General features: G+C 20.1%; 1 protein-coding gene across 2 annotated transcripts in view; it reads right to left on the minus strand.

The window, feature by feature from the left end:
• The window catches only part of LOC145248787 (kin of IRRE-like protein 1), a 2,909,730-nt gene that overhangs the window by 2,574,432 nt on the left and 307,622 nt on the right, over nucleotides 1-27,676 (minus strand). The window contains exon 1 of one of the 2 annotated variants that reach the window (XM_080110421.1): nucleotides 6,363-6,438. The exons of the other annotated variant lie outside the window; for it this stretch is intronic. The gene's annotated coding sequence lies outside the window, so the exon portion shown is untranslated. Of the gene's footprint in view, nucleotides 1-6,362; nucleotides 6,439-27,676 lie in introns of those variants that run through there. 2 annotated transcript variants of the gene reach the window in all.

The following is a 27,676-nucleotide window of genomic DNA, read 5'->3' on the forward strand; positions in this document are numbered from 1 at the left end:
GAGACCCATATTTTTTGGCAAGTACGTCTGTTGTTTGGTATGTCCCATTTCTGATTTTGGTAGGTACGTGCTGTTGGACTCTACCATCCAGTTTTAATGTTGTTCGACCCACACTGATAGCACTGCAACTGCATTCAAAATTGTAAATTACATTATTATTATGATGGGGGTAGAATATCTTTTCGATAGGATGGCATTAACATTCACGTAGAGAACACAAGATGCAAATTTAGAGGAAAATAACAATTCTGCACTGTTAAGCTGATTTTCTTTGCGAATTTCTTACTTGGATACATTTAACGGCGTTTGTTGAAAGTTTATAAAGAGAATAGTGCCAGCACTATACAAGGATAGATTTGCCGATTACATAGCGACGATAGACATTTGTGTGGCAAAACGCGCTGTGGACTTTTGCGTATATATGTCTACCGATAAAATAGAATAAAGATTTGATTTAAATAAAAAAAAGAAAATTTCATGAATAAAATAACCGTAAGTATTTGTTATGTTTAAAATGCCACTAATTTTTTGAATATGCAATACATTTAAAATTTCTGTAAGTAGTGATTAAAGTTTTGATAAACTTCTCAATTAAAATACACATTAATCTATATAAGAATGAATATCAACTATTGAAACATTTCTAAAACCCATTTTACAAAAAGGTAACTTTAATAATATTCTAGTATTTGAAGTAGGTAAGTTTCCGTAAATCTAAAAAATAAATATTACGTTTAACTTTAAAAAATAAAAAACACAGAAAATATCGATAGTAACATAAAAAAGTGAACTCGAGTTAGTTCGATTTTTTGTATAACTGCCAAGGTTTTAGAAGGTCTGACAACGGTCATAACATAAAGAGTAATTTTAAAAGGAGGACAAAAATGAGGTCCACATTTAAAATGTCTATCAAAAAAGTCTTACTCAAAGTCAGAAGGAATCGAACAACAGAAAAAAAAAGCGAAAAAAGCTACATAGATTCAACGTATATCGACATTTTCAAAAAAGGGACTTATCGGGTAAGAGCTTACATTATGCAACGTACAGAAAATTATCGATGGAAGTAATTCTGTGCTGAAAAGGAAACAGGACTTCAAAGTTAACTTTTATCAGAAGGAGGTCAGGAACCAAAAGTGCATAGTATTTATTATAACTGATATACTAATAATTGACACGCAAATCGAAACAAGGAAAATTAAACATAACATTGAATTTTACACATACTTCAAGAAATAAAACAAGAATATACTAATTGTTTAGAAAAACATAAAAAAGGATTAATAGAAAGCAATATTTTTATGCTCCGTAAATGTTATCATCATATGCTAACTATAGTCTCGTGTGTGTGTGTGTGTGTGCGTGTGTGAAAAAGAGAGAAAACATGTCACCACCTATAACATAAAAGCAAACTAGTCACCACCTATAACATAAAAGCAAACTAGTCACCACCTATAACATAAAAGCAAACTAGTCAACACCTATAACATAAAATGCAAAATGTGTGTGTGTGTATGTGTGTATGTATGTCTGTCAAAAACTTTCGACACACACCACGAATACTGACAAAAATCGATATAGTTAGAAAGATTGGACCAAAATATCCAAAAATTGGCCAAAAACATTGATTCTGTGCTAGTCAATTAAGTCATTCTTTGCAAGGAGGGTCAGTTTTTGCGTTGACATTTTTGCAAGTCACCATTCGCCTTGCAATGACTAAGCCAATTTGGAACGCCTGCAACGTCGTAAGTCACGGTGGGCGCGGCGACTAAAGCGTTTTCCCCTCTTTTTCCTGTTAGCGTTACAGGTTTGAGCCTGGCTACTACGACTTTTTTGCGCTCGCACGGATACTCACTTCTGTTTTCATTTTTTTAGAGGATTGGTTAATTTTTTCTTAATATATCAGGGCTCCGTTGCTCAGTACCTTTAACACAGAACTTCTCCACAAACAGGCAACGCCGGGTACTCACGTTATTCTAACATAATTTCATAGTAAGATAATCTTTTATTCGTTTACATAAACAGCGAGCAAATTAAAATAATATGAATATAACGAATTCGCAATCCACCTGATTATGAATTGGAAATAATTAAAAACACTGTAAACAATAAGGCGGCATCTCATGGTATTTTTTCTGTTCACATAAGCGTGATAAAGGATAATAGAAAATACATTCCCCTTTTTATTCTTATTTGTTGGGCGTCTCTTCTTTAAATCAATCATCTCGCAAAAAAGCGACATTAGAACCTTTGTGCAAATCAAACACCTTTAACAAATAGAAAAAGAAATAGTACAGAGGCAGAAATCAAATAGCGTATTGGAAACAATTTCAGGCAGAGTAATGATAAACAAAGAGAATAATACTCCCCCCAAACAGTAAATTTCGACGTCCTAAACTGAAGGAAGCTTAATATATGGAGTAAATCAGGGAGCTTAACAGAATAACAAACATGAAGAAAATTATCGTAATTAAAATCGATGTTATATCAATAGAAGCGTTTCCAGACTCAAAGAAATTACCATAAAAACATAGAAGGCACTAGAATGATAACAGTCGAAATGTTTAGATAAAATCAGAAAAGAGTGCAGTTGATACTGAAGTAAAACAACGCAATATAAAAAAAAATGAAAATACAAAACAGAAAATAATAAGTTCGAGGAAATAGAAACTGCCTTGGTGGATAATCTGACCCCCCAATCATCATCGGATGTTACTAGGGAAAATTGTCGTGAAGAGTTTAGGGAGACATAACAATCGACAAAATGAGAACCACCTATACATACACTGCATTCTGGTGGAATTTCTTGTTGAATTCAAGGCCGTTCGTGATGGTAAATGATTGGCGCGAGAACGCAAAAAAAAAAAAAAAAAAGATTCCAATGAAGTAAATATGAGAAATTGGCAGTGAGGAGTTGTCACTTAGACGTCGCTAAACAGGACGTTTTTAACGTTAAATTGCTCGTGTGAGACATCCGAGTAAGTAAGAATCTGGAAAGATTTGATGTTACCATTCAGAGAACACCAACATATTTTACCAGGACACTGGCGAGTGAAAACGTAGCAATCTATATAAGAATAACCTGGTTAACTACTGCATGTACGTTAGCCCATTTCACTTCTATTTTAAAAACGAGATAGTTCAATTGCCAGATAAAAAGAAAAACAAAAAACTGAAGAATAATTGCAAATAATGTCACCGGGGTCAAAAATGTAGACTTGATCAATTTTTAAAGGAAGTTTTCAGAAACTGAATTTTGCGGTCTTGTCATCTTCATTAATGATAAAAACTATTTACATCTTTTTAGTCTTACCTTTCATCGCTACAATTCAAAATGAATTAATATGACACCCATTTGTTTTATTTATTTTTAGAATATGTGTTGTCGGAATCTAAATTTACGAAGGAATAAAACAGATTCCATTTAAAACAGATTTTAATTTTAACAATAAATAACCTACTTTCAGTCTTTTATTACATAATTATTTTTCGGTAAGAAGCAAGAATATTTATTGTTTTACAATTTTTATAAATCAATAAATATGGGACCCCTTCATTTTATTTATTTAAAGAATAGTTAGCTGAGACTCAAAGATATTTATTATTAAAAAAAAACATCATTAACAGTTAACAGTATGCATATAGCAGTGGGATTTTCATCAAAAATTTCATTAGTAATACTATTTTACTATGTTACTATTTTACTGTTTTACTATTTTACTGTTTTACTATTTCACTATTTCACTATTTTACTATTTCACTATTTTACTATTTCACTATTTTACTATTTCACTATTTTACTATTTCACTGTTTTACTATTTTACTATTTCACTGTTTTACTATTTTACTTTTCACTGTGTACAACTCAATATATTTGTAGAGTCAAGAGTATTTTCACGGACATGTATAGTGTTGAAAACAATTTGTAAATTTCAGGTCACTTTTCGTTTTGCAAATTTTATTTAAAGTTAACTATTTTGTGTTTAGTTAAAAATGCGCTTGATGCCGAAAGTGAAGCACATTGGACGATGGCGAGAAAAAGAATCATGATTATCAGCGTCTTAATATGCCTTCAATGAGAACGTATGAGAAATAAATAATTGATATGAGAGAAATATCAAATGATAAAAGCATGGTAAAGCATTATTTTTTTGTCGACTTAAATCTGAAAATGGACAGAAAATCAGAGACGATGTCAAGTTCGTTTGAAATCAGTAAAACATAAAACATAGAGACGAAAATGTGCTTAAAAATGGTTGGAATTATGTGATTTTTGCGAAATGAGAAATATGAAATTTGATTACATGAATGCTTTTCAAAAATCGAAAATGATAAAAAGTAAACTGAACAAAAAAACCGTCCGACTTTTGATTAAAATCGATTAGTTTAGGCGATTTGATTTGTTTGATGATAAAACATTAAAATAAAGTAAAAGATCGAAATAAAAAAATAAGATTTAGTGATTGCAGCGTTAGAAGCGACAACAATAATGAATCCTGATTTAGATATCGAATCTTGATTGGACTTTCATTAGCAATTTCTTTCCATCTATCACAACTACGCATGAATTATTTGTCCACCAAATCCTGCGAAGACTATAAAATCGATCGTGTTTTCATACCGATTCTTTACAAATAACACAAGCACTAACGTCAAAATCAAACTTAACCTTTCTTACAGTGGTGGTGGTGGTGGTGGTGGTCAAACAAAACGCGACTCAAACAGTGCGAATTCTGCTGACTGAAGACACGTGCTTTTTTAAAGAGTGTTGGTAGTCATGCAGATGAGATTTTAACAGATCTGAATGGATTAAAACAAGTTAAACATATTTAAAGTAAAAAATAACATTAAATACGATCATGTACTATTTATTTTGTATGCCAAATATTTTTGCCCGTAGATACATGCCTGAAAAAAAAAATTGAAAGATCACATCAATATTGGCATCGACATTAATAAAAACCAAAACAAGGAGATGCACTCCCTATGGCCATAATCATAATACCAACTGTGTTCCAACCATGGGTGTGTGCGTGTGTTTGTTTTGTTTTTTATCCATGCCGAATTTCAGAATGATTGATTTTTTTTTTATTTAATATTAGAATAACAATTTTGGGGGCAAATCTTAGAAAAATCAATGGGGACGATTGGAAAACAAAGCAGCAATCACATGCATGTCATGGATCATATTTTTCTTGCGTTAAATTAGTTTGACGTCAAAGAGTTTTCTTTTCAATTTATTTTAATCTGATCCGCTTAAACTATAAAACCGAAACAATAAAACTACAAATATAAACAAACAACGCAATAACAATTCAATTTGATGTCAGAAATTTAATAAGAACGAAACATCTAGAAAATGTAAATCGTGACTTAGGGAGTGAATCATGTAAACAAGTAAATAGAATATGAGTTAACGTCAAAATGTAATTGAATTGCATGTTAATAAAAACGGGATATATACGTATTTTATATAATAGATAATACACAGTTTATATTTGAATATATCGGCTGAAGTAATATTAGTTTGTTTGTAAATATATAAATTTATTTATATATCTATATGAAATAAGTGTCCGTGTATTCGCATAAAAAACCTATTAACAAAATGAATCTGTAAAAACACCGAACAAACTAAATAGTAGGCGTTGTATTAAATAGAAAAAATTGAAATATAAATAGCGCTAAAAGTCGTATGGGATCAAAAGATCTTATGTCATATTATATGAGTATATCATGCAAACATTCTAAAAGAATTTTACAAAATAATTGAGAATTTCTTCCATACAAATAATCCATTAGGTAAATAAATAAGCAAATAATTTAAGATACAATTCAAGTTGAATATTTCACGATGATTAACCTGGGCGAATAGAATACTCTTCTAACAGCTTGGAATTAATACCAAATAAATAATAACATACCCGCCAATTCACTAGTCCTCTCAGTGATAATCGTATCGATTCGGATGAAGCATATACAGGTGATCTTAATCAGTTCAAATAGTTACTTTAAAGGCAAGATATAATGATCACGATTTTCATAATAAAAATAATACAAATTCGCAAAATAAATATTTAATATGCGCTGAAATGATCTTGACCAATATTAAAATATTCTAGCACACTTATGTAAGTGTCTAACAGAGGATTTAAAGTTTTATTACATATAAAATAATTTGATTATAAAAAAAGGATTGAATAATTAAAACGTCTTTTGAAATGCAAGCAGGTCAAACTATCATAATTATTATTATTACATTTAAGAGTTATGCCCTGGGCAAATGTTAAACCTAATATTATTAATTAAAGGGGTTGTAATTTCAAATTACTGCGTTACTATAAAAACTTATAGCAAAATTTACCTGAGATATATTTAATATAATATCCTTGAAACTGTAGTAAAAATTGACAGGCAAAACACTCAACTGGATCGAAATACGCACCTGCAAAACAAAAAAGATAATGATTTAGAATGTTTTGTTTTATATAAAAAGATACAATTTTATTAGATGATTATTGAAACTGTCTTAATATTCTTGGGGGCATAGTCAAAATTTGAAATAAAATTCCTAAAAGAAATATGTTGTTTAAAAGTATATACATGTATAACAGGTTAAATCTGTCTGATTTATAGCATATCGGCCCATCTGACTGATATATATATATATATATATATGAAATTTATTACTGTGAGTCCAGAATAAGTTTACATATTGTTTCAGCTAGAGGAAGATCCTCAAAGAGAGGAAATATCCAACTAGCGTCGTCAGAATTCATAGATGGACTAAGTTATAAAATCAAATAAGAATGGAAAAATCGTGATTTTTTCCATTCTTATTTGATTATATAACTTATGAATTCAGAATAAATTAAACTGCCAACAGCGAAGATATTCCCTGTAGTTTATACCATATATATATATATATATATATGGTATTAACTACAGGGAATATCTTTTTAATTTATTCTACACAATAAGGTGTAATGATAAGTGTACGATGCTGGAAGTGATGAAAGCCTAAACGATATTCTTTAGCATATATTATGTGTACATGTTTCAAACAATTCATGTGTCCCACGATGAAATATTCGTTTTTTAATCCTTAGTAGCATTAGCTTTTTGAGTAGATTTTACATTTGGTATTATGCCGGTAATATATGGCCAATATGGAATCTCTCAATATCTGAATAATATGCATTGATTAATAAGTAATCTCCCTATATTTCTATGTATATAATATATATACTTATTTAATTTTTTACATAACTTGTACTACGTCGGGTCAATTTGTAGTCTATATATGCCGAATTAATGCTTTTTATATATCTGTTTAATTTCACTATATCTTTTCAATATTAAATCTCTCGAAATCTCGTCTATATGTAATTTTCTCATTTCTAGACAACATTTAATCACGCTGTATTCGATCAATATGCCATCTCATTTACCGGGCAAAATTTAATCGTCTGTTTCACTAAAATATGTTTGTAAACACATTCACAGGCACTCTCAAAGTAAGCTTGCACATGCGAATCTATAAGTTTACTGTGCTGAAGACCTTGATGCCGTTTTCTTTTGTATCATACGATTTTGTTTTTCTCTTTAAATTATTTTCTTTATATCTTGGAAATTTTAAAAATTGTTCAAGTTTAAATGCTATGCTTTTTTTTATATCCATCAGTTAATATGTTGTAATACTTCAATCATTCTCAGGGGTCACGTGAAAATTCCACGGTCGATATAATCATCGATCTGCAAAGTTTATTGTTAAAAATCATATTTCTCCTCAAATAATTGTATACCAGGTTTTAAAATGAAAATAATATTTATTTCTAAAAATTATTATGATCGTCATGACATCACTTGTAATAATAAAAATTGGTTAAAGTGTCAAAATGTAATATTTGTTTAAAGTGTGAAAATGTAATTGAATTTATTCCATTACGTTGAACCATGAATTAATTTAAATTGATGCCAACAGAATATTAAAAAAAACATATACACTATGCAATTAATGTAATTAATGTGCTTTCTGTAATAATTTAAAAGTTGAAACAATTATTTTTATTCTTACCTTAAAATTATTGTTACCTACACAAGTTTACACCACTCTTACAGCAAAGGTATATTGATTAAAACGCTGACAATTAGATTTAGTTAATAATAAATTAACAAATTACGTTGAAACAAAGATGGATGAGTGTGATATTATTATTAATTAAAGTAAAAAAAAAAATCGTAAAATTTATTTGATGTCGTTATTTGATATGAATTCTGCGAATGAAAGATATAGTTCAATATGAGCATTCACCACAAACTTGGAAAATGGTATTTTTAACGGGTTTTATATTAGCCACCAAGTGTGTTCAAATGTTCAAATGTTTTGCTTACGAGAATTCGATAGTTTGGGTTTACTAGAAAATAGACTCGCATTAATCAAAAGTTTGCTAATAATTAATATGCATGAATTTATATATCAATATGCTTAAGTGACTGTCTAATTGCATTGAATGTGTGCATATATTGTTAAGCCTACTTATGTAATCGTGGCATCTTTTTTTATGAAAGATAACAAAGTATTGAAAGTTTGTTTTCATAAAATTACAAAACAACTCATATTATAATTAGTATTAGTAGTTCTGATCTGAGAATTGTTTCAGGTGTAGCAAATGAAAGCAAATATAAAACATTTTCCATTGTTTAAGCTTTAATTTATAAACTTCACCGATCAGAAATACCTTAAAAGCAGGATTTTTATAGGGAACCAAACATTCAAATAAAAAAAAATATTGAAGTTCTTATCTTTTATTGCTCATTATTACTTTTCATTCGCAAATAGCCATAAAGCATGCAAATGCGCTCACAACCCTGGTAATAATCCAAACGAAAATGTGACTAGTGTCAATCTTATAGCGTATGCTGCTTACAAAATTGGCACTTGAAATCAGATCGATCAATGTGCTCGAACACATGAGGTAAAATCACACCCACACTAATGGCACCAACGTGCGCCCTCTTCAATTTCACCTGCGCGTGAGAAGGAATGACGAGTGAAGAGAATTCGAAAGAGAACAAGTGTATTTGAAACATCTGCGAACGAAATGCGTCGAATCACGTGACAGAATCAGATTGTTAGATCGAAACGCTTTTTTTTTTTTTGCTTTTCATGTGCAAAACCAAGGTACAATTTAAGAAGTGAAAAGAAATGGAATCAATTTTAACTCATTCACAAATTGACGCTAAACTATTCTCGTTTTGCGTATGATCGTAAATCTTTTCTAGAAATAATAAAAAGCCATGAATTATGTTAATGAAAACAAATTTGCATCTTAATTTTTGAAATGAAACAAATGAATAAAAGCTCCGAAAACCAAAACGATCAAGGCAGATAATTACATGATGGGTGTGTGCTTTTTAAAACTTTCCTAAATAAAACAAATGTAATTTATCAATCGAATAAAAAATCTGACGTTAAGAAGGTTGAAAGGCTGAATAAAGAGAAAATGGCAACGTCGATGCATAATCAAGTTTAAAAAACAAACAAAATAAGAAGCGGATTAAAAGGCTGACAAATATAAGTTGGGACGATGCAAGAAAAAAATAACGTGAAACGTTCGTGAAATTTGAATTAAAGAACGTTGAAAGTTGAAAAAGAAAACCAAATAAAATGTAACGAACACACAATAAATAATAAGACAAATAGTAAAAAAAATGCCTGATTAAAAGAAGTTCTATGAGAATAGTGAAATCGATGAAGAAAAAATCAACTCATAATATGGCGAAGAAAGCTATATAAAAGGTCATTAAATAAGAAGACAGGTGGTGTATGTAAGAATGGGCGAAGAATGGAGCGTTTTAGGGTCAGTTACGTTGTGAATGGTAAGATAATATTGATTTCCGATAGGAGATAAATCCGTCTGTGCGGAAGAGTAAGACATTTTGAACAATAAATGCGTTTCTTTAGAGTTTAGACAAGAATTTGTGGGTCATCCGTTTCAATTTCAGCGCATGATGCACGCTGAAGACACACCCACTGACCCATAACATCATCTTTAGTTACGAGAGTATTATTCAATAATTGTTACGTTTCGAAAATGATAAAAAAAAATTCTTCGAGGGTTTAAATCAAAAAAAAAATAATCGCCGAAGATTGTGGCAGGGGATACATTTCTGTCTGGATATTCCTTTAATGAATACTAAATAGATTTCTGTGCGATTATTAAGATTGAATCAATAATGGCGTAATCACTAACATCACCTCTCCTGGCTAACTTTGTTTATATTCAATGAGAATGTAAACTGCGACAGTATCGAAATTACTTACTGAAAATTTTTCCTCTTATTAACCCATTCATACTGAAAGTTTTTATTATTCCCCAGTATAAACCTGAATAGTTCTAGACTTTACGTGTTATTGATTGTGTAGCATTTATTTACAAAATTGATTTGCTTATTTTTTATTATTAATTATTGTACTATTTATTTATTGATTACTACATTTATTTAAAAATTGATTGCTTATTACATTTTTTATTATTAATTTTTGTATTATTTATTGATTACTACATTTATTTAAAAATTGATTTGCTTATTACATTTTTTATTATTAATTTTTGTATTATTTATTGATTACTACATTTATTTAAAAATTGATTGCTTATTACATTTTTTATTATTAATTTTTGTATTATTTATTGATTACTACATTTATTTAAAAATTGATTTGCTTATTACATTTTTTATTATTAATTTTTGTATTATTTATTGATTACTACATTTATTTAAAAATTGATTTGCTTATTACATTTTTTATTATTAAATTTTGTATTATTTATTGATTACTACATTTATTTAAAAATTGATTTGCTTATTACATTTTTTATTATTAATTTTTGTATTATTTATTGATTACTACATTTATTTAAAAATTGATTTGCTTATTACATTTTTTATTATTAATTTTTGTATTATTTATTGATTACTACATTTATTTAAAAATTGATTGCTTATTACATTTTTTATTATTAATTTTTGTATTATTTATTGATTACTACATTTATTTAAAAATTGATTGCTTATTACATTTTTTATTATTAATTTTTGTATTATTTATTGATTACTACATTTATTTAAAAATTGATTGCTTATTACATTTTTTATTATTAATTTTTGTATTATTTATTGATTACTACATTTATTTAAAAATTGATTTGCTTATTACATTTTTTATTATTAATTTTTGTATTATTTATTGATTACTACATTTATTTAAAAATTGATTGCTTATTACATTTTTTATTATTAATTTTTGTATTATTTATTGATTACTACATTTATTTAAAAATTGATTTGCTTATTACATTTTTTATTATTAATTTTTGTATTATTTATTGATTACTACATTTATTTAAAAATTGATTTGCTTATTACATTTATTATTAATTTTTGTATTATTTATTGATTACTACATTTATTTAAAAATTGATTTGCTTATTACATTTTTTATTATTAATTTTTGTATTATTTATTGATTACTACATTTATTTAAAAATTGATTTGCTTATTACATTTTTTATTATTAATTTTTGTATTATTTATTGATTACTACATTTATTTAAAAATTGATTTGCTTATTACATTTTTTATTATTAATTTTTGTATTATTTATTGATTACTACATTTATTTAAAAATTGATTTGCTTAATACATTTTTTATTATTAATTTTTGTATTATTTATTGATTACTACATTTATTTAAAAATTGATTTGCTTATTACATTTTTTATTATTAATTTTTGTATTATTTATTGATTACTACATTTATTTAAAAATTGATTGCTTATTACATTTTTTATTATTAATTTTTGTATTATTTATTGATTACTACATTTATTTAAACATTGATTGCTTATTACATTTTTTATTATTAATTTTTGTATTATTTATTGGTTACTACATTTATTTAAAAATTGATTGCTTATTACATTTTTTATTATTAATTTTTGTATTATTTATTGATTACTACATTTATTTAAAAATTGATTGCTTATTACATTTTTTATTATTAATTTTTGTATTATTTATTGATTACCACATTTATTTAAAAATTGATTGCTTATTACATTTTTTATTATTAATTTTTGTATTATTTATTGATTACTACATTTATTTAAAAATTGATTGCTTATTACATTTTTTATTATTAATTTTTGTATTATTTATTGATTACTACATGTATTTAAAAATTGATTGCTTATTACATTTTTTATTATTAATTTTTGTATTATTTATTGATTACTACATTTATTTAAAAATTGATTTGCTTATTACATTTTTTATTATTAATTTTTTTATTATTTATTGATTGTGTAACATTTATTAAAAATTGATTCGCTTATTACATTTTTTATTATTAATTTTTGTACTATTTATTGATTGTGTAACATTTATTTAAACACCGATTTGCTTATTATATTTTTATTGTCAATTTTTATATTATTTATTGATTTTGTAGCATTTATTTACAAAATTGATTTGCTTATTACATTTTTTATTATTAATTTTTATATTATTTATTGGATTTTGTAGCATTTATTTACAAAATTGATTTGCTTATTACATTTTTTATTATTAATTTTTATATTATTTATTGGATATTGTAGAATTTATTTACAAAATTGATTTGCTTATTACATTTTTTATTATTAATTTTTATATTATTTATTGATTTTGTAGCATTTATTTACAAAATTGATTTGCTTATTACATTTTTTATTATTAATTTTTATATTATTTATTGGATTTTGTAGAATTTATTTACAAAATTGATTTGCTTATTACATTTTTTATTATTAATTTTTATATTATTTATTGATTTTGTAGCATTTATTTACAAAATTGATTTGCTTATTACATTTTTTATTATTAATTTTTATATTATTTATTGGACTTTGTAGCATTTATTTACAAAATTGATTTGCTTATTACATTTTTTATTATTAATTTTTATATTATTTATTGGATTTTGTAGAATTTATTTACAAAATTTATTTGCTTATTACATTTTTTATTATTCATTTTGGTATTATTTATTGATTTTGTAGCATTTATTTACAAAATTGATTTGCTTATTACATTTTTTATTATTAATTTTTGTATTATTTATTGGATTTTGTAGCATTTATTTACAAAATTGATTTGCTTATTACATATTTTATTATTAATTTTTGTATTATTTATTGGATTTTGTAGAATTTATTTACAAAATTGATTTGCTTATTTTTTATTATTAATTTTTGTATTATTTATTGATTTTGTAGCATTTATTTACAAAATTGATTTGCTTATTACATTTTTTATTATTAATTTTTGTATTATTTATTGATTGTGTAACATTTATTTAATCACCGATTTGCTTATTATATTTTTATTATCAATTTTTATATTATTTATTGATTTTGTAGCATTTATTTACAAAATTGATTTGCTTATTACATTTTTTATTATTAATTTTTATATTATTTATTGGATTTTGTAGCATTTATTTACAAAATTGATTTGCTTATTACATTTTTTATTATTAATTTTTATATTATTTATTGGATTTTGTAGAATTTATTTACAAAATTGATTTGCTTATTACATTTTTTATTATTAATTTTTATATTATTTATTGGATTTTGTAGAATTTATTTACAAAATTGATTTGCTTATTACATTTTTTATTAATAATTTTTATATTATTTATTGATTTTGTAGCATTTATTTAGAAAATTGATTTGCTTATTACATTTTTTATTATTAATTTTTATATTATTTATTGGATTTTGTAGCATTTATTTACAAAATTGATTTGCTTATTACATTTTTTATTATTAATTTTTATATTATTTATTGGATTTTGTAGCATTTATTTACAAAATTGATTTGCTTATTACATTTTTTATTATTAATTTTAATATTATTTATTGGATTTTGTAGAATTTATTTACAAATTGATTTGCTTATTACATAAGCATTTGTTGGATTTTGTAGAATTTATTTACAAAATTGATTTGCTTATTACATTTTTTTTATTGCACTTTATTATTAATTTTTATATTAATTATTGGATTTTGTAGCATTTATTTACGAAATTTATTTGCTTATTACATTTCTTATTCATTTTGGTATTATTTATTGATTTTGTAGCATTTATTTACAAAATTGATTTGCTTATTACATTTTTTATTATTAATTTTTGTATTATTTATTGGATTTTGTAGCATTTATTTACAAAATTGATTTGCTTATTACATATTTTATTATTAATTTTTGTATTATTTATTGGATTTTGTAGAATTTATTTACAAAATTGATTTGCTTATTTTTTATTATTAATTTTTGTATTATTTATTGATTTTGTAGCATTTATTTACAAAATTGATTTGCTTATTACATTTTTTATTATTAATTTTTGTATTATTTATTGATTGTGTAACATTTATTTAAACACCGATTTGCTTATTAAATTTTTATTATCAATTTTTATATTATTTATTGATTTTGTAGCATTTATTTACAAAATTGATTTGCTTATTACATTTTTTTTTATTAATTTTTATATTATTTATTGGATTTTGTAGCATTTATTTACAAAATTGATTTGCTTATTACATTTTTTATTATTAATTTTTATATTATTTATTGGATTTTGTAGCATTTATTTACAAAATTGATTTGCTTATTACATTTTTTATTATTAATTTTTATATTATTTATTGGATTTTGTAGAATTTATTTACAAAATTGATTTGCTTATTACATTTTTTATTATTAATTTTTATATTATTTATTGATTTTGTAGCATTTATTTAGAAAATTGATTTGCTTATTACATTTTTTATTATTAATTTTTATATTATTTATTGGATTTTGTAGCATTTATTTACAAAATTGATTTGCTTATTACATTTTTTATTATTAATTTTTATATTATTTATTGGATTTTGTAGCATTTATTTACAAAATTGATTTGCTTATTACATTTTTTATTATTAATTTTTATATTATTTATTGGATTTTGTAGAATTTATTTACAAATTGATTTGCTTATTACATAAGCAAATGTTGGATTTTGTAGAATTTATTTACAAAATTGATTTGCTTATTACATTTTTTTTTTATTGCACTTTATTATTAATTTTTATATTATTTATTGGATTTTGTAGCATTTATTTACGAAATTGATTTGTTTATTACATTTCTTATTCATTTTGGTATTATTTATTGATTTTGTAGCATTTATTTACAAAATTGATTTGCTTATTACATTTTTATTATTAATTTTTATATTATTTATTGATTTTGTAGCATTTATTTACAAAATTAGTTTGCTTATTACATTTTTTATTATTAATTTTTATATTATTTATTGGATTTTGTAGCATTTATTTACAAAATTGATTTGCTTATTACATTTTTTATTATTAATTTTTATATTATTTATTGGATTTTGTAGAATTTATTTACAAAATTGATTTGCTTATTACATTTTTTATTATTAATTTTTATATTATTTATTGGATTTTGTAGCATTTATTTACAAAATTGATTTGCTTATTACATTTTTTATTATTAATTTTTATATTATTTATTGGATTTTGTAGAATTTATTTACAAAATTGATTTGCTTATTACATTTTTTATTATTAATTTTTATATTATTTATTGATTTTGTAGCATTTATTTACAAAATTGATTTGCTTATTACATTTTTTATTATTAATTTTTATATTATTTATTGATTTTGTAGCATTTATTTACAAAATTGATTTGCTTATTACATTTTTTATTATTAATTTTTGTATTATTTATTGGATTTTGTAGCATTTATATACAAAATTGATTTGCTTATTACATTTTTTATTATTAATTTTTATATTATTTATTGGATTTTGTAGAATTTATTTACAAAATTGATTTGCTTATTACATTTTTTATTTTTAATTTTTATATTATTTATTGGATTTTGTAGAATTTATTTACAAAATTGATTTGCTTATTACATTTTTTTTTTATTGCACTTTATTATTAATTTTTATATTATTTATTGGATTTTGTAGCATTTATTTACGAAATTGATTTGCTTATTACATTTCTTATTCATTTTGGTATTATTTATTGATTTTGTAGCATTTATTTACAAAATTGATTTGCTTATTACATATTTTATTATTAATTTTTGTATTATTTATTGGATTTTGTAGAATTTATTTACAAAATTGATTTGCTTATTACATTTTTTATTATTAATTTTTATATTATTTATTGGAGTTGTAGCATTTATTTACAAAATTGATTTGCTTATTACATTTTTTATTATTAATTTTTATATTATTTATTGGATTTTGTAGAATTTATTTACAAAATTGATTTGCTTATTACATTTTTTATTATTAATTTTTATATTATTTATTGATTTTGTAGCATTTATTTACAAAATTGATTTGCTTATTACATTTTTTATTATTAATTTTTATATTATTTATTGGATTTTGTAGCATTTATTTACAAAATTGATTTGCTTATTACATTTTTTATTATTAATTTTTATATTATTTATTGGATTTTGTAGAATTTATTTACAAAATTGATTTGCTTATTACAATTTTTATTATTAATTTTTATATTATTTATTGGATTTTGTAGCATTTATTTACAAAATTGATTTGCTTATTACATTTTTTATTATTAATTTTTATATTATTTATTGGATTTTGTAGCATTTATTTACAAAATTGATTTGCTTATTACATTTTTTATTATTAATTTTTATATTATTTATTGATTTTGTAGCATTTATTTACAAAATTGATTTGCTTATTACATTTTTTATTATTAATTTTTATATTATTTATTGATTTTGTAGCATTTATTTACAAAATTGATTTGCTTATTACATTTTTTATTAATTATTTTTATATTATTTATTGGATTTTGTAGCATTTATTTACAAAATTGATTTGCTTATTACATTTTTTATTATTAATTTTTATATTATTTATTGGATTTTGTAGAATTTATTTACAAAATTGATTTGCTTATTGCACTTTATTATTAATTTTTATATTATTTATTGGATTTTGTAGCATTTATTTACGAAATTGATTTGCTTATTACATTTCTTATTATTCATTTTGGTATTATTTATTGATTTTGTAGCATTTATTTACAAAATTGATTTGCTTATTACATTTTTTATTATTAATTTTTGTATTATTTATTGGATTTTGTAGCATTTATTTACAAAATTGATTTGCTTATTACATATTTTATTATTAATTTTTGTATTATTTACTGGATTTTGTAGAATTTATCTACAAAATTGATTTGCTTATTTTTTATTATTAATTTTTGTATTATTTATTGATTTTGTACCATTTATTTACAAAATTGATTTGCTTATTACATTTTTTATTATTAATTTTTGTATTATTTATTGATTGTGTAACATTTATTTAAACACCGATTTGCTTATAATATTTTTATTATCAATTTTTATATTATTTATTGATTTTGTAGCATTTATTTACAAAATTGATTTGCTTATTACATTTTTTATTATTAATTTTTATATTATTTATTGGATTTTGTAGAATTTATTTACAAAATTGATTTGCTTATTACATTTTTTATTATTAATTTTTATATTATTTATTGGATTTGGTAGCATTTATTTACAAAATTGATTTGCTTATTACATTTTTTATTATTAATTTTTATATTATTTATTGGATTTGGTAGCATTTATTTACAAAATTGATTTGCTTATTACATTTTTTATTATTAATTTTTATATTATTTATTGGATTTTGTAGAATTTATTTACAAAATTGATTTGCTTATTACATTTTTTTTTATTGCACTTTATTATTAATTTTTATATTATTTATTGGATTTTGTAGCATTTATTTACGAAATTGATTTGCTTATTACATTTCTTATTCATTTTGGTATTATTTATTGATTTTGTAGCATTTATTTACAAAATTGATTTGCATGTTACATTTTTTTTTATTAATTTTTGTATTATTTATTGGATTTTGTAGCATTTATTTACAAAATTGATTTGCTTATTACATTTTTTATTATTAATTTTTATATTATTTATTGGATTTTGTAGCATTTATTTACAAAATTGATTTGCTTATTACATTTTTTATTTTTAATTTTTATATTATTTATTGGATTTTGTAGCATTTATTTACGAAATTGATTTGCTTATTACATTTCTTATTATTCATTTTTGTATTATTTATTGATTTTGTAGCATTTATTTACAAAATTGATTTGCTTATTACATTTTTTATGATTAATTTTTGTATTATTTATTGGATTTTGTAGCATTTATTTACAAAATTGATTTGCTTATTACATTTTTTATTATTAATTTTTGTATTATTTATTGGATTTTGTAGCATTTATTTACAAAATTGATTTGCTTATTACATTTTTTATTATTAATTTTTGTATTATTTATTGGATTTTGTAGAATTTATTTACAAAATTGATTTGCTTATTACATTTTTTATTATAAATTTTTGTATTATTTATTGGATTTTGTAGAATTTATTTACAAAATTGATTTGCTTATTACATTTTTTATTAATAATTTTTGTATTATTTATTGGATTTTGTAGCATTTATTTACAAAATTGATTTGCTTATTACATTTTTTATTAATTTTTGTATTATTTATTGATTTTGTACCATTTATTTACAAAATTGATTTGCTTATTACATTTTTTATTATTAATTTTTATATTATTTATTGGATTTTTTAGCATTTATATACAAAATTGATTTGCTTATTAAATTTTTTATTATTAATTTTTGTATTATTTATTGATTTTGTAGCATTTATTTACAAAATTGATTTACTTATTACATTTTTCATTATTAGTTTTTATATTATTTATTGGATTTTGTAGAATTTATTTACAAAATTGATTTGCTTATTACATTTTTTATTATTAGTTTTTGCATTATTTATTGGTTGTGTAGGATTTATTTACAAAATTGATATGCTTATTACATTTTTTATTATAAATTTTTATATTATTTATTTATTTTGTAGCATTTGTTTACAAAACCGTTTAGCTATTACATTTTTTTAATTTTTATATTATTTATTGATTTTGTAGCATTTATTTACAAAACCGATTTGCTTATTACATTTTTTATTATTAATTTGTATATTATTTATTGATTTTACAGAATTTATTTACAAAATTAATTTGCTTATTATATTTTTTATTATTAATTTTTGTATTATTTATTGATTGTGTAGCATTTATTTACAAAACCGATTTGCTTATTACATTTTTTATTATTAATTTGTATATTATTTATTGATTTTACTGAATTTATTTACAAAATTGATTTGCTTATTACATTTTTTATTATTAACTTTTGTATTATTTATTGATTGTGTAGCATGTATTTACAAAATTGATATGCTTATTACATTTTTATTATTAATTTTTATATTATTTATTGATTTTGTAGCATTTATTTACAAAACCGTTTAGCTATTACATTTTTTATTATTAATTTTTATATTATTTATTGATTGTGTAGCATTAATTTACAAAATTGATTTGCTTATTACATTTTTTATGATTAATTTTTTATTATGTATTGATTGTGTAGTACTTATTTACAAAATTGATTTGCTTATGATATATTTATCATAAATTTTTGTATTATTTATTGATTGTGTCGCATTTATTTACAAAATTGATTTGCTTATTACATTTTTATTATTAATTTTTATATTATTTATTGGATTTTGTAGAATTTATTTACAAAATTGATTTGCTTATTACATTTTTTATTATTAGTTTTTATATTATTTATTGATTTTGTAGCATTTATTTACAAAATTGATTAGCTCATTACATTTTTTATTATTAATTTTTGTATTATTTATTGATTGTGTAGCATGTATTTACAAAATTGATATGCTTATTACATTTTTATTATTAATTTTTATATTATTTATTGATTTTGTAGCATTTATTTACAAAACCGTTTAGCTATTACATTTTTTATTATTAATTTTTATATTATTTATTGATTGTGTAGCATTAATTTACAAAATTGATTTGCTTATTACATTTTTTATGATTAATTTTTTATTATGTATTGATTGTGTAGTACTTATTTACAAAATTGATTTGCTTATTACATTTTTTATTATTAATTTTTATATTATTTATTGATTGTGTAGCATTTATTTACAAAACCGATTTGCTTATTACATTTTTTATTATTATTTTTTATATTTTTTACTAATTGTGTAGCATTTATTTACAAAATTGATTTGCTTATTGCAATTTTTATTAATTTTTATATTATTTATTGATTGTGTAGCATTTATTTACAAAATTAATTTGTGTATTACATTGTTTTATTATTAATTTTTGTATTATTTATTGATTTTACAGAATTTATTTACAAAATTGATTTGCTTATTACATTTTATTATCAATTTTTGTATTATTTATTGATTGTGTAGCATTTATTTACAAAATGGATTTGCTTATTACATTTTTTATTATCAATTTTTGTATTATTTATTGATTTTGTAGCATTTATTTACAAAATTGATATGCTTATTACATTTTTTATTATTAATTTTTATATTATTTATTGATTTTGTAGCATTTATTTACAAAACCGATTTGCTTATTACATTTTTTATTATTAATTTGTATATTATTTATTGATTTTACAGAATTTATTTACAAAATTGATTTGCTTATTACATTTTTTTTCAATTTTTATATTATTTATTGATTTTGTACCATTTATTTACAAAACCGATTTGCTTATTACATTTTTATTATTAATTTTTATATTTTTTATTTATTGTGTAGCATTTATTAACAAAATTGATTAGCGTATTACATTGTTTTATTATTAATTTTTATATTATTTATTGATTACTACATGTATTTAAAAATTGATTGCTTATTACATTTTTTATTATTAATTTTTGTATTATTTATTGATTACTACATTTATTTAAAAATTGATTGCTTATTACATTTTTTATTATTAATTTTTGTATTATTTATTGATTACTACATGTATTTAAAAATTGATTGCTTATTACATTTTTTATTATTAATTTTTGTATTATTTATTGATTACTACTTTTTTTTAAAAATTGATTGCTTATTACATTTTTTATTATTAATTTTTGTATTATTTATTGATTACTACATTTATTTAAAAATTGATTTGCTTATTACATTTTTTATTATTAATTTTTGTATTATTTATTGATTACTACATTTATTTAAAAATTGATTTGCTTATTACATTTTTTATTATTAATTTTTGTATTATTTACTGATTACTACATTTATTTAAAAATTGATTTGCTTATTACATTTTTTATTATTAATTTTTGTATTATTTATTGATTGTGTAACATTTATTTAAAAATTGATTCGCTTATTACATTTTTTATTATTAATTTTTGTATTATTTGTTGATTACTACATTTATTTAAAAATTGATTGCTTATTACATTTTTTATTATTAATTTTTGTATTATTTATTGATTACTACATTTATTTAAAAATTGATTTGCTTATTACATTTTTTATTATTAATTTTTGTATTATTTATTGATTACTACATTTATTTAAAAATTGATTTGCTTATTACATTTTTTATTATTAATTTTTGTATTATTTATTGATTGTGTAACATTTATTTAAAAATTGATTCGCTTATTACATTTTTTATTATTAATTTTTGTACTATTTATTGATTGTGTAACATTTATTTACAAAATTGATTTGCTTATTACATTTTTTATTATTAATATTTATATTATTTATTGGATATTGTAGAATTTATTTACAAAATTGATTTGCTTATTACATTTTTTATTATTAATTTTTATATTATTTATTGATTTTGTAGCATTTATTTACAAAATTGATTTACTTATTACATTTTTTATTATTAATTTTTATATTATTTATTGGATTTTGTAGAATTTATTTACAAAATTGATTTGCTTATTACATTTTTTATTATTAATTTTTATATTATTTATTGATTTTGTAGCATTTATTTACAAAATTGATTTGCTTATTACATTTTTTATTATTAATTTTTATAGAATTTATTGGACTTTGTAGCATTTATTTACAAAATTGATTTGCTTATTACATTTTTTATTATTAATTTTTATATTATTTATTGGATTTTGTAGAATTTATTTACAAAATTGATTTGCTTATTACATTTTTTATTATTCATTTTGGTATTATTTATTGATTTTGTAGCATTTATTTACAAAATTGATTTGCTTATTACATTTTTTATTATTAATTTTTGTATTATTTATTGGATTTTGTAGCATTTATTTACAAAATTGATTTGCTTATTACATATTTTATTAATAATTTTTGTATTATTTATTGGATTTTGTAGAATTTATTTACAAAATTGATTTGCTTATTTTTTATTATTAATTTTTGTATTATTTATTGGATTTTGTAGCATTTATTTACGAAATTGATTTGCTTATTACATTTCTTATTATTCATTTTGGTATTATTTATTGATTTTGTAGCATTTATTTACAAAATTGATTTGCTTATTACATTTTTTATTATTCATTTTGGTATTATTTAATGATTTTGTAGCATTTATTTACAAAATTGATTTGCTTATTACATTTTTTATTATTAATTTTTGTATTATTTATTGGATTTTGTAGCATTTATTTACGAAATTGATTTGCTTATTACATTTCTTATTATTCATTTTGGTATTATTTATTGATTTTGTAGCATTTATTTACAAAATTGATTTGCTTATTACATTTTTTATTATTAATTTTTGTATTATTTATTGGATTTTGTAGCATTTATTTACAAAATTGATTTGCTTATTACATATTTTATTATTAATTTTTGTATTATTTATTGGATTTTGTAGAATTTATTTACAAAATTGATTTGCTTATTTTTTATTATTAATTTTTGTATTATTTATTGATTTTGTAGCATTTATTTACAAAATTGATTTGCTTATTACATTTTTTATTATTAATTTTTGTATTATTTATTGATTGTGTAACATTTATTTAAACACCGATTTGCTTATTATATTTTTATTATCAATTTTTATATTATTTATTGATTTTGTAGCATTTATTTACAAAATTGATTTGCTTATTACATTTTTTATTATTAATTTTTATATTATTTATTGGATTTTGTAGCATTTATTTACAAAATTGATTTGCTTATTACATTTTTTATTATTAATTTTTATATTATTTATTGGATTTTGTAGCATTTATTTACAAAATTGATTTGCTTATTACATTTTTTATTATTAATTTTTATATTATTTATTGGATTTTGTAGAATTTATTTACAAAATTGATTTGCTTATTACATTTTTTATTATTAATTTTTATATTATTTATTGATTTTGTAGCATTTATTTAGAAAATTGATTTGCTTATTACATTTTTTATTATTAATTTTTATATTATTTATTGGATTTTGTAGCATTTATTTACAAAATTGATTTGCTTATTACATTTTTTATTATTAATTTTTATATTATTTATTGGATTTTGTAGCATTTATTTACAAAATTGATTTGCTTATTACATTTTTTATCATTAATTTTTATATTATTTATTGGATTTTGTAGAATTTATTTACAAATTGATTTGCTTATTACATAAGCATTTGTTGGATTTTGTAGAATTTATTTACAAAATTGATTTGCTTATTACATTTTTTTTTATTGCACTTTATTATTAATTTTTATATTATTTATTTATTTTGTAGCATTTATTTACGAAATTGATTTGCTTATTACATTTCTTATTCATTTTGGTATTATTTATTGATTTTGTAGCATTTATTTACAAAATTGATTTGCTTATTACATTTTTTATTATTAATTTTTGTATTAGTTATTGGATTTTGTAGCATTTATTTACAAAATTGATTTGCTTATTACATATTTTATTATTAATTTTTGTATTATTTATTGGGTTTTGTAGAATGTATTTACAAAATTGATTTGCTTATTTTTTATTATTAATTTTTGTATTATTTATTGATTTTGTAGCATTTATTTACAAAATTGATTTGCTTATTACATTTTTTATTATTAATTTTTGTATTATTTATTGATTGTGTAACATTTATTTAAACACCGATTTGCTTATTATATTTGTATTATCAATTTTTATATTATTTATTGATTTTGTAGCATTTATTTACAAAATTGATTTGCTTATTACATTTTTTATTATTAATTTTTATATTATTTATTGATTTTGTAGCATTTATTTACAAAATTGATTTGCTTATTACATTTTTTATTATTAATTTTTATATTATTTATTGGATTTTGTAGCATTTATTTACAAAATTGATTTGCTTATTACATTTTTTATTATTAATTTTTATATTATTTATTAGATGTTGCAGAATTTATTTACAAAATTGATTTGCTTATTACATTTTTTATTATTAATTTTTATATTATTTATTGATTTTGTAGCATTTATTTAGAAAATTGATTTGCTTATTACATTTTTTATTATTAATTTTTATATTATTTATTGGATTTTGTAGCATTTATTTACAAAATTGATTTGCTTATTACATATTTTATTATTAATTTTTATATTATTTATTGGATTTTGTAGCATTTATTTACAAAATTGATTTGCTTATTACATTTTTTATTATTAATTTTTATATTATTTATTGGATTTTGTAGAATTTATTTACAAATTGATTTGCTTATTACATAAGCATTTGTTGGATTTTGTAGAATTTATTTACAAAATTGATTTGCTTATTACATTTTTTTTATTGCACTTTATTATCAATTTTTATATTATTTATTGGATTTTGTAGCATTTATTTACGAAATTGATTTGCTTATTACATTTCTTATTCATTTTGGTATTATTTATTGATTTTGTAGCATTTATTTACAAAATTGATTTGCTTATTACATTTTTTATTATTAATTTTTGTATTATTTATTGATTTTGTAGCATTTATTTACAAAATTGATTTGCTTATTACATTTTTTATTATTAATTTTTATATTATTTATTGATTTTGTAGCATTTATTTACAAAATTGATTTGCTTATTACATTTTTTATTATTAATTTTTGTATTATTTATTGATTGTGTAACATTTATTTAAACACCGATTTGCTTATTATATTTTGATTATCAATTTTTATATTATTTATTGATTTTGTAGCATTTATTTACAAAATTGATTTGCTTATTACATTTTTTATTATTAATTTTTATATTATTTATCGGATTTTGTAGAATTTATTTACAAAATTGATTTGCTTATTACATTTTTTATTATTAATTTTTATATTATTTATTGATTTTGTAGTATTTATTTAGAAAATTGATTTGCTTATTACATTTTTTATTATTAATTTTTATATTATTTATTGGATTTTGTAGCATTTATTTACAAAATTGATTTGCTTATTACATTTTTTATTATTAATTTTTATATTATTTATTGGATTTTGTAGAATTTATTTACAAAATTGATTTGCTTATTACATAAGCATTTGCTGGATTTTGTAGAATTTATTTACAAAATTGATTTGCTTATTACATTTTTTTTTTATTGCACTTTATTATTAATTTTTATATTATTTATTGGATTTTGTAGCATTTATTTACGAAATTGATTTGCTTATTACATTTCTTATTCATTTTGGTATTATTTATTGATTTTGTAGCATTTATTTACAAAATTGATTTGCTTATTACATTTTTTATTATTAATTTTTGTATTATTTATTGGATTTTGTAGAATTTATTTACAAAATTGATTTGCTTATTACATATTTTATTATTAATTTTTGTATTATTTATTGGATTTTGTAGAATTTATTTACAAAATTGATTTGCTTATTACATTTTTTATTATTAATTTTTATATTATTTATTGGATTTTGTAGCATTTATTTACAAAATTGATTTGCTTATTACATTTTTTATTATTAATTTTTATATTATTTATTGGATTTTGTAGAATTTATTTACAAAATTGATTTGCTTATTGCACTTTATTAATTATTTTTATATTATTTATTGGATTTTGTAGCATTTATTTACGAAATTGATTTGCTTATTACATTTCTTATTATTCATTTTTGTATTATTTATTGATTTTGTAGCATTTATTTACAAAATTGATTTGCTTATTACATTTTTTATGATTAATTTTTGTATTATTTGTTGGATTTTGTAGCATTTATTTACAAAATTGATTTGCTTATTACATTTTTTATTATTAATTTTTGTATTATTTATTGGATTTTGTAGCATTTATTTACAAAATTGATTTGCTTATTACATATTTTATTATTAATTTTTGTATTATTTATTGGATTTTGTAGAATTTATTTACAAAATTGATTTGCTTATTACATTTTTTATTATTAATTTTTGTATTATTTATTGGATTTTGTAGCATTTATTTACAAAATTGATTTGCTTATTACATTTTTTATTATTAATTTTTGTATTATTTATTGATTTTGTACCATTTATTTACAAAATTGATTTGCTTATTACATTTTTTATTATTAATTTTTGTATTATTTATTGGATTTTGTAGCATTTATATACAAAATTGATTTGCTTATTACATTTTTTATTATTAATTTTTGTAGTATTTATTGATTTTGTACCATTTATTTACAAAACCGATTTGCTTATTACATTTTTTATTATTAATTTTTGTATTATTTATTGATTTTGTAGCATTTATTTACAAAATTGATTTGCTTATTACATTTTTTATTATAAATTTTTGTATTATTTATTGATTGTGTAGTACTTATTTACAAAATTTATTTGCTTATTATATTTTTATCATTAATTTTTATTTTATTTATTGGATTTTGTAGAATTTATTTACAAAATTGATTTGCTTATTACATTTTTTATTATTAATTTTTATATTATTTATTGATTTTGTAGCATTTATTTAGAAAATTGATTTGCTTATTACATTTTTTATTATTAATTTTTATATTATTTATTGGATTTTGTAGCATTTATTTACAAAATTGATTTGCTTATTACATTTTTTATTAATTATTTTTATATTATTTATTGGATTTTGTAGCATTTATTTACAAAATTGATTTGCTTATTACATTTTTTATTATTAATTTTTATATTATTTATTGGATTTTGTAGCATTTATTTACAAAATTGATTTGCTTATTACATTTTTTATTATTAATTTTTATATTATTTATTGGATTTTGTAGCATTTATTTACAAAATTGATTTGCTTATTACATTTTTTATTATTAATTTTTATATTATTTATTGGATTTTGTAGAATTTATTTACAAAATTGATTTGCTTATTACATTTTTTATTATTAATTTTTATATTATTTATTGATTTTGTAGCATTTATTTAGAAAATTGATTTGCTTATTACATTTTTTTTATTAATTTTTATATTATTTATTGGATTTTGTAGCATTTATTTACAAAATTGATTTGCTTATTACATTTTTTATTATTAATTTTTATATTATTTATTGGATTTTGTAGCATTTA

Source organism: Euprymna scolopes, chromosome 27 (assembly GCF_053919585.1).
Source record: "Euprymna scolopes isolate OS-2025 chromosome 27, ASM5391958v1, whole genome shotgun sequence".
In the NCBI taxonomy this organism is placed as follows: Eukaryota; Metazoa; Mollusca; class Cephalopoda; order Sepiida; family Sepiolidae; genus Euprymna; species Euprymna scolopes.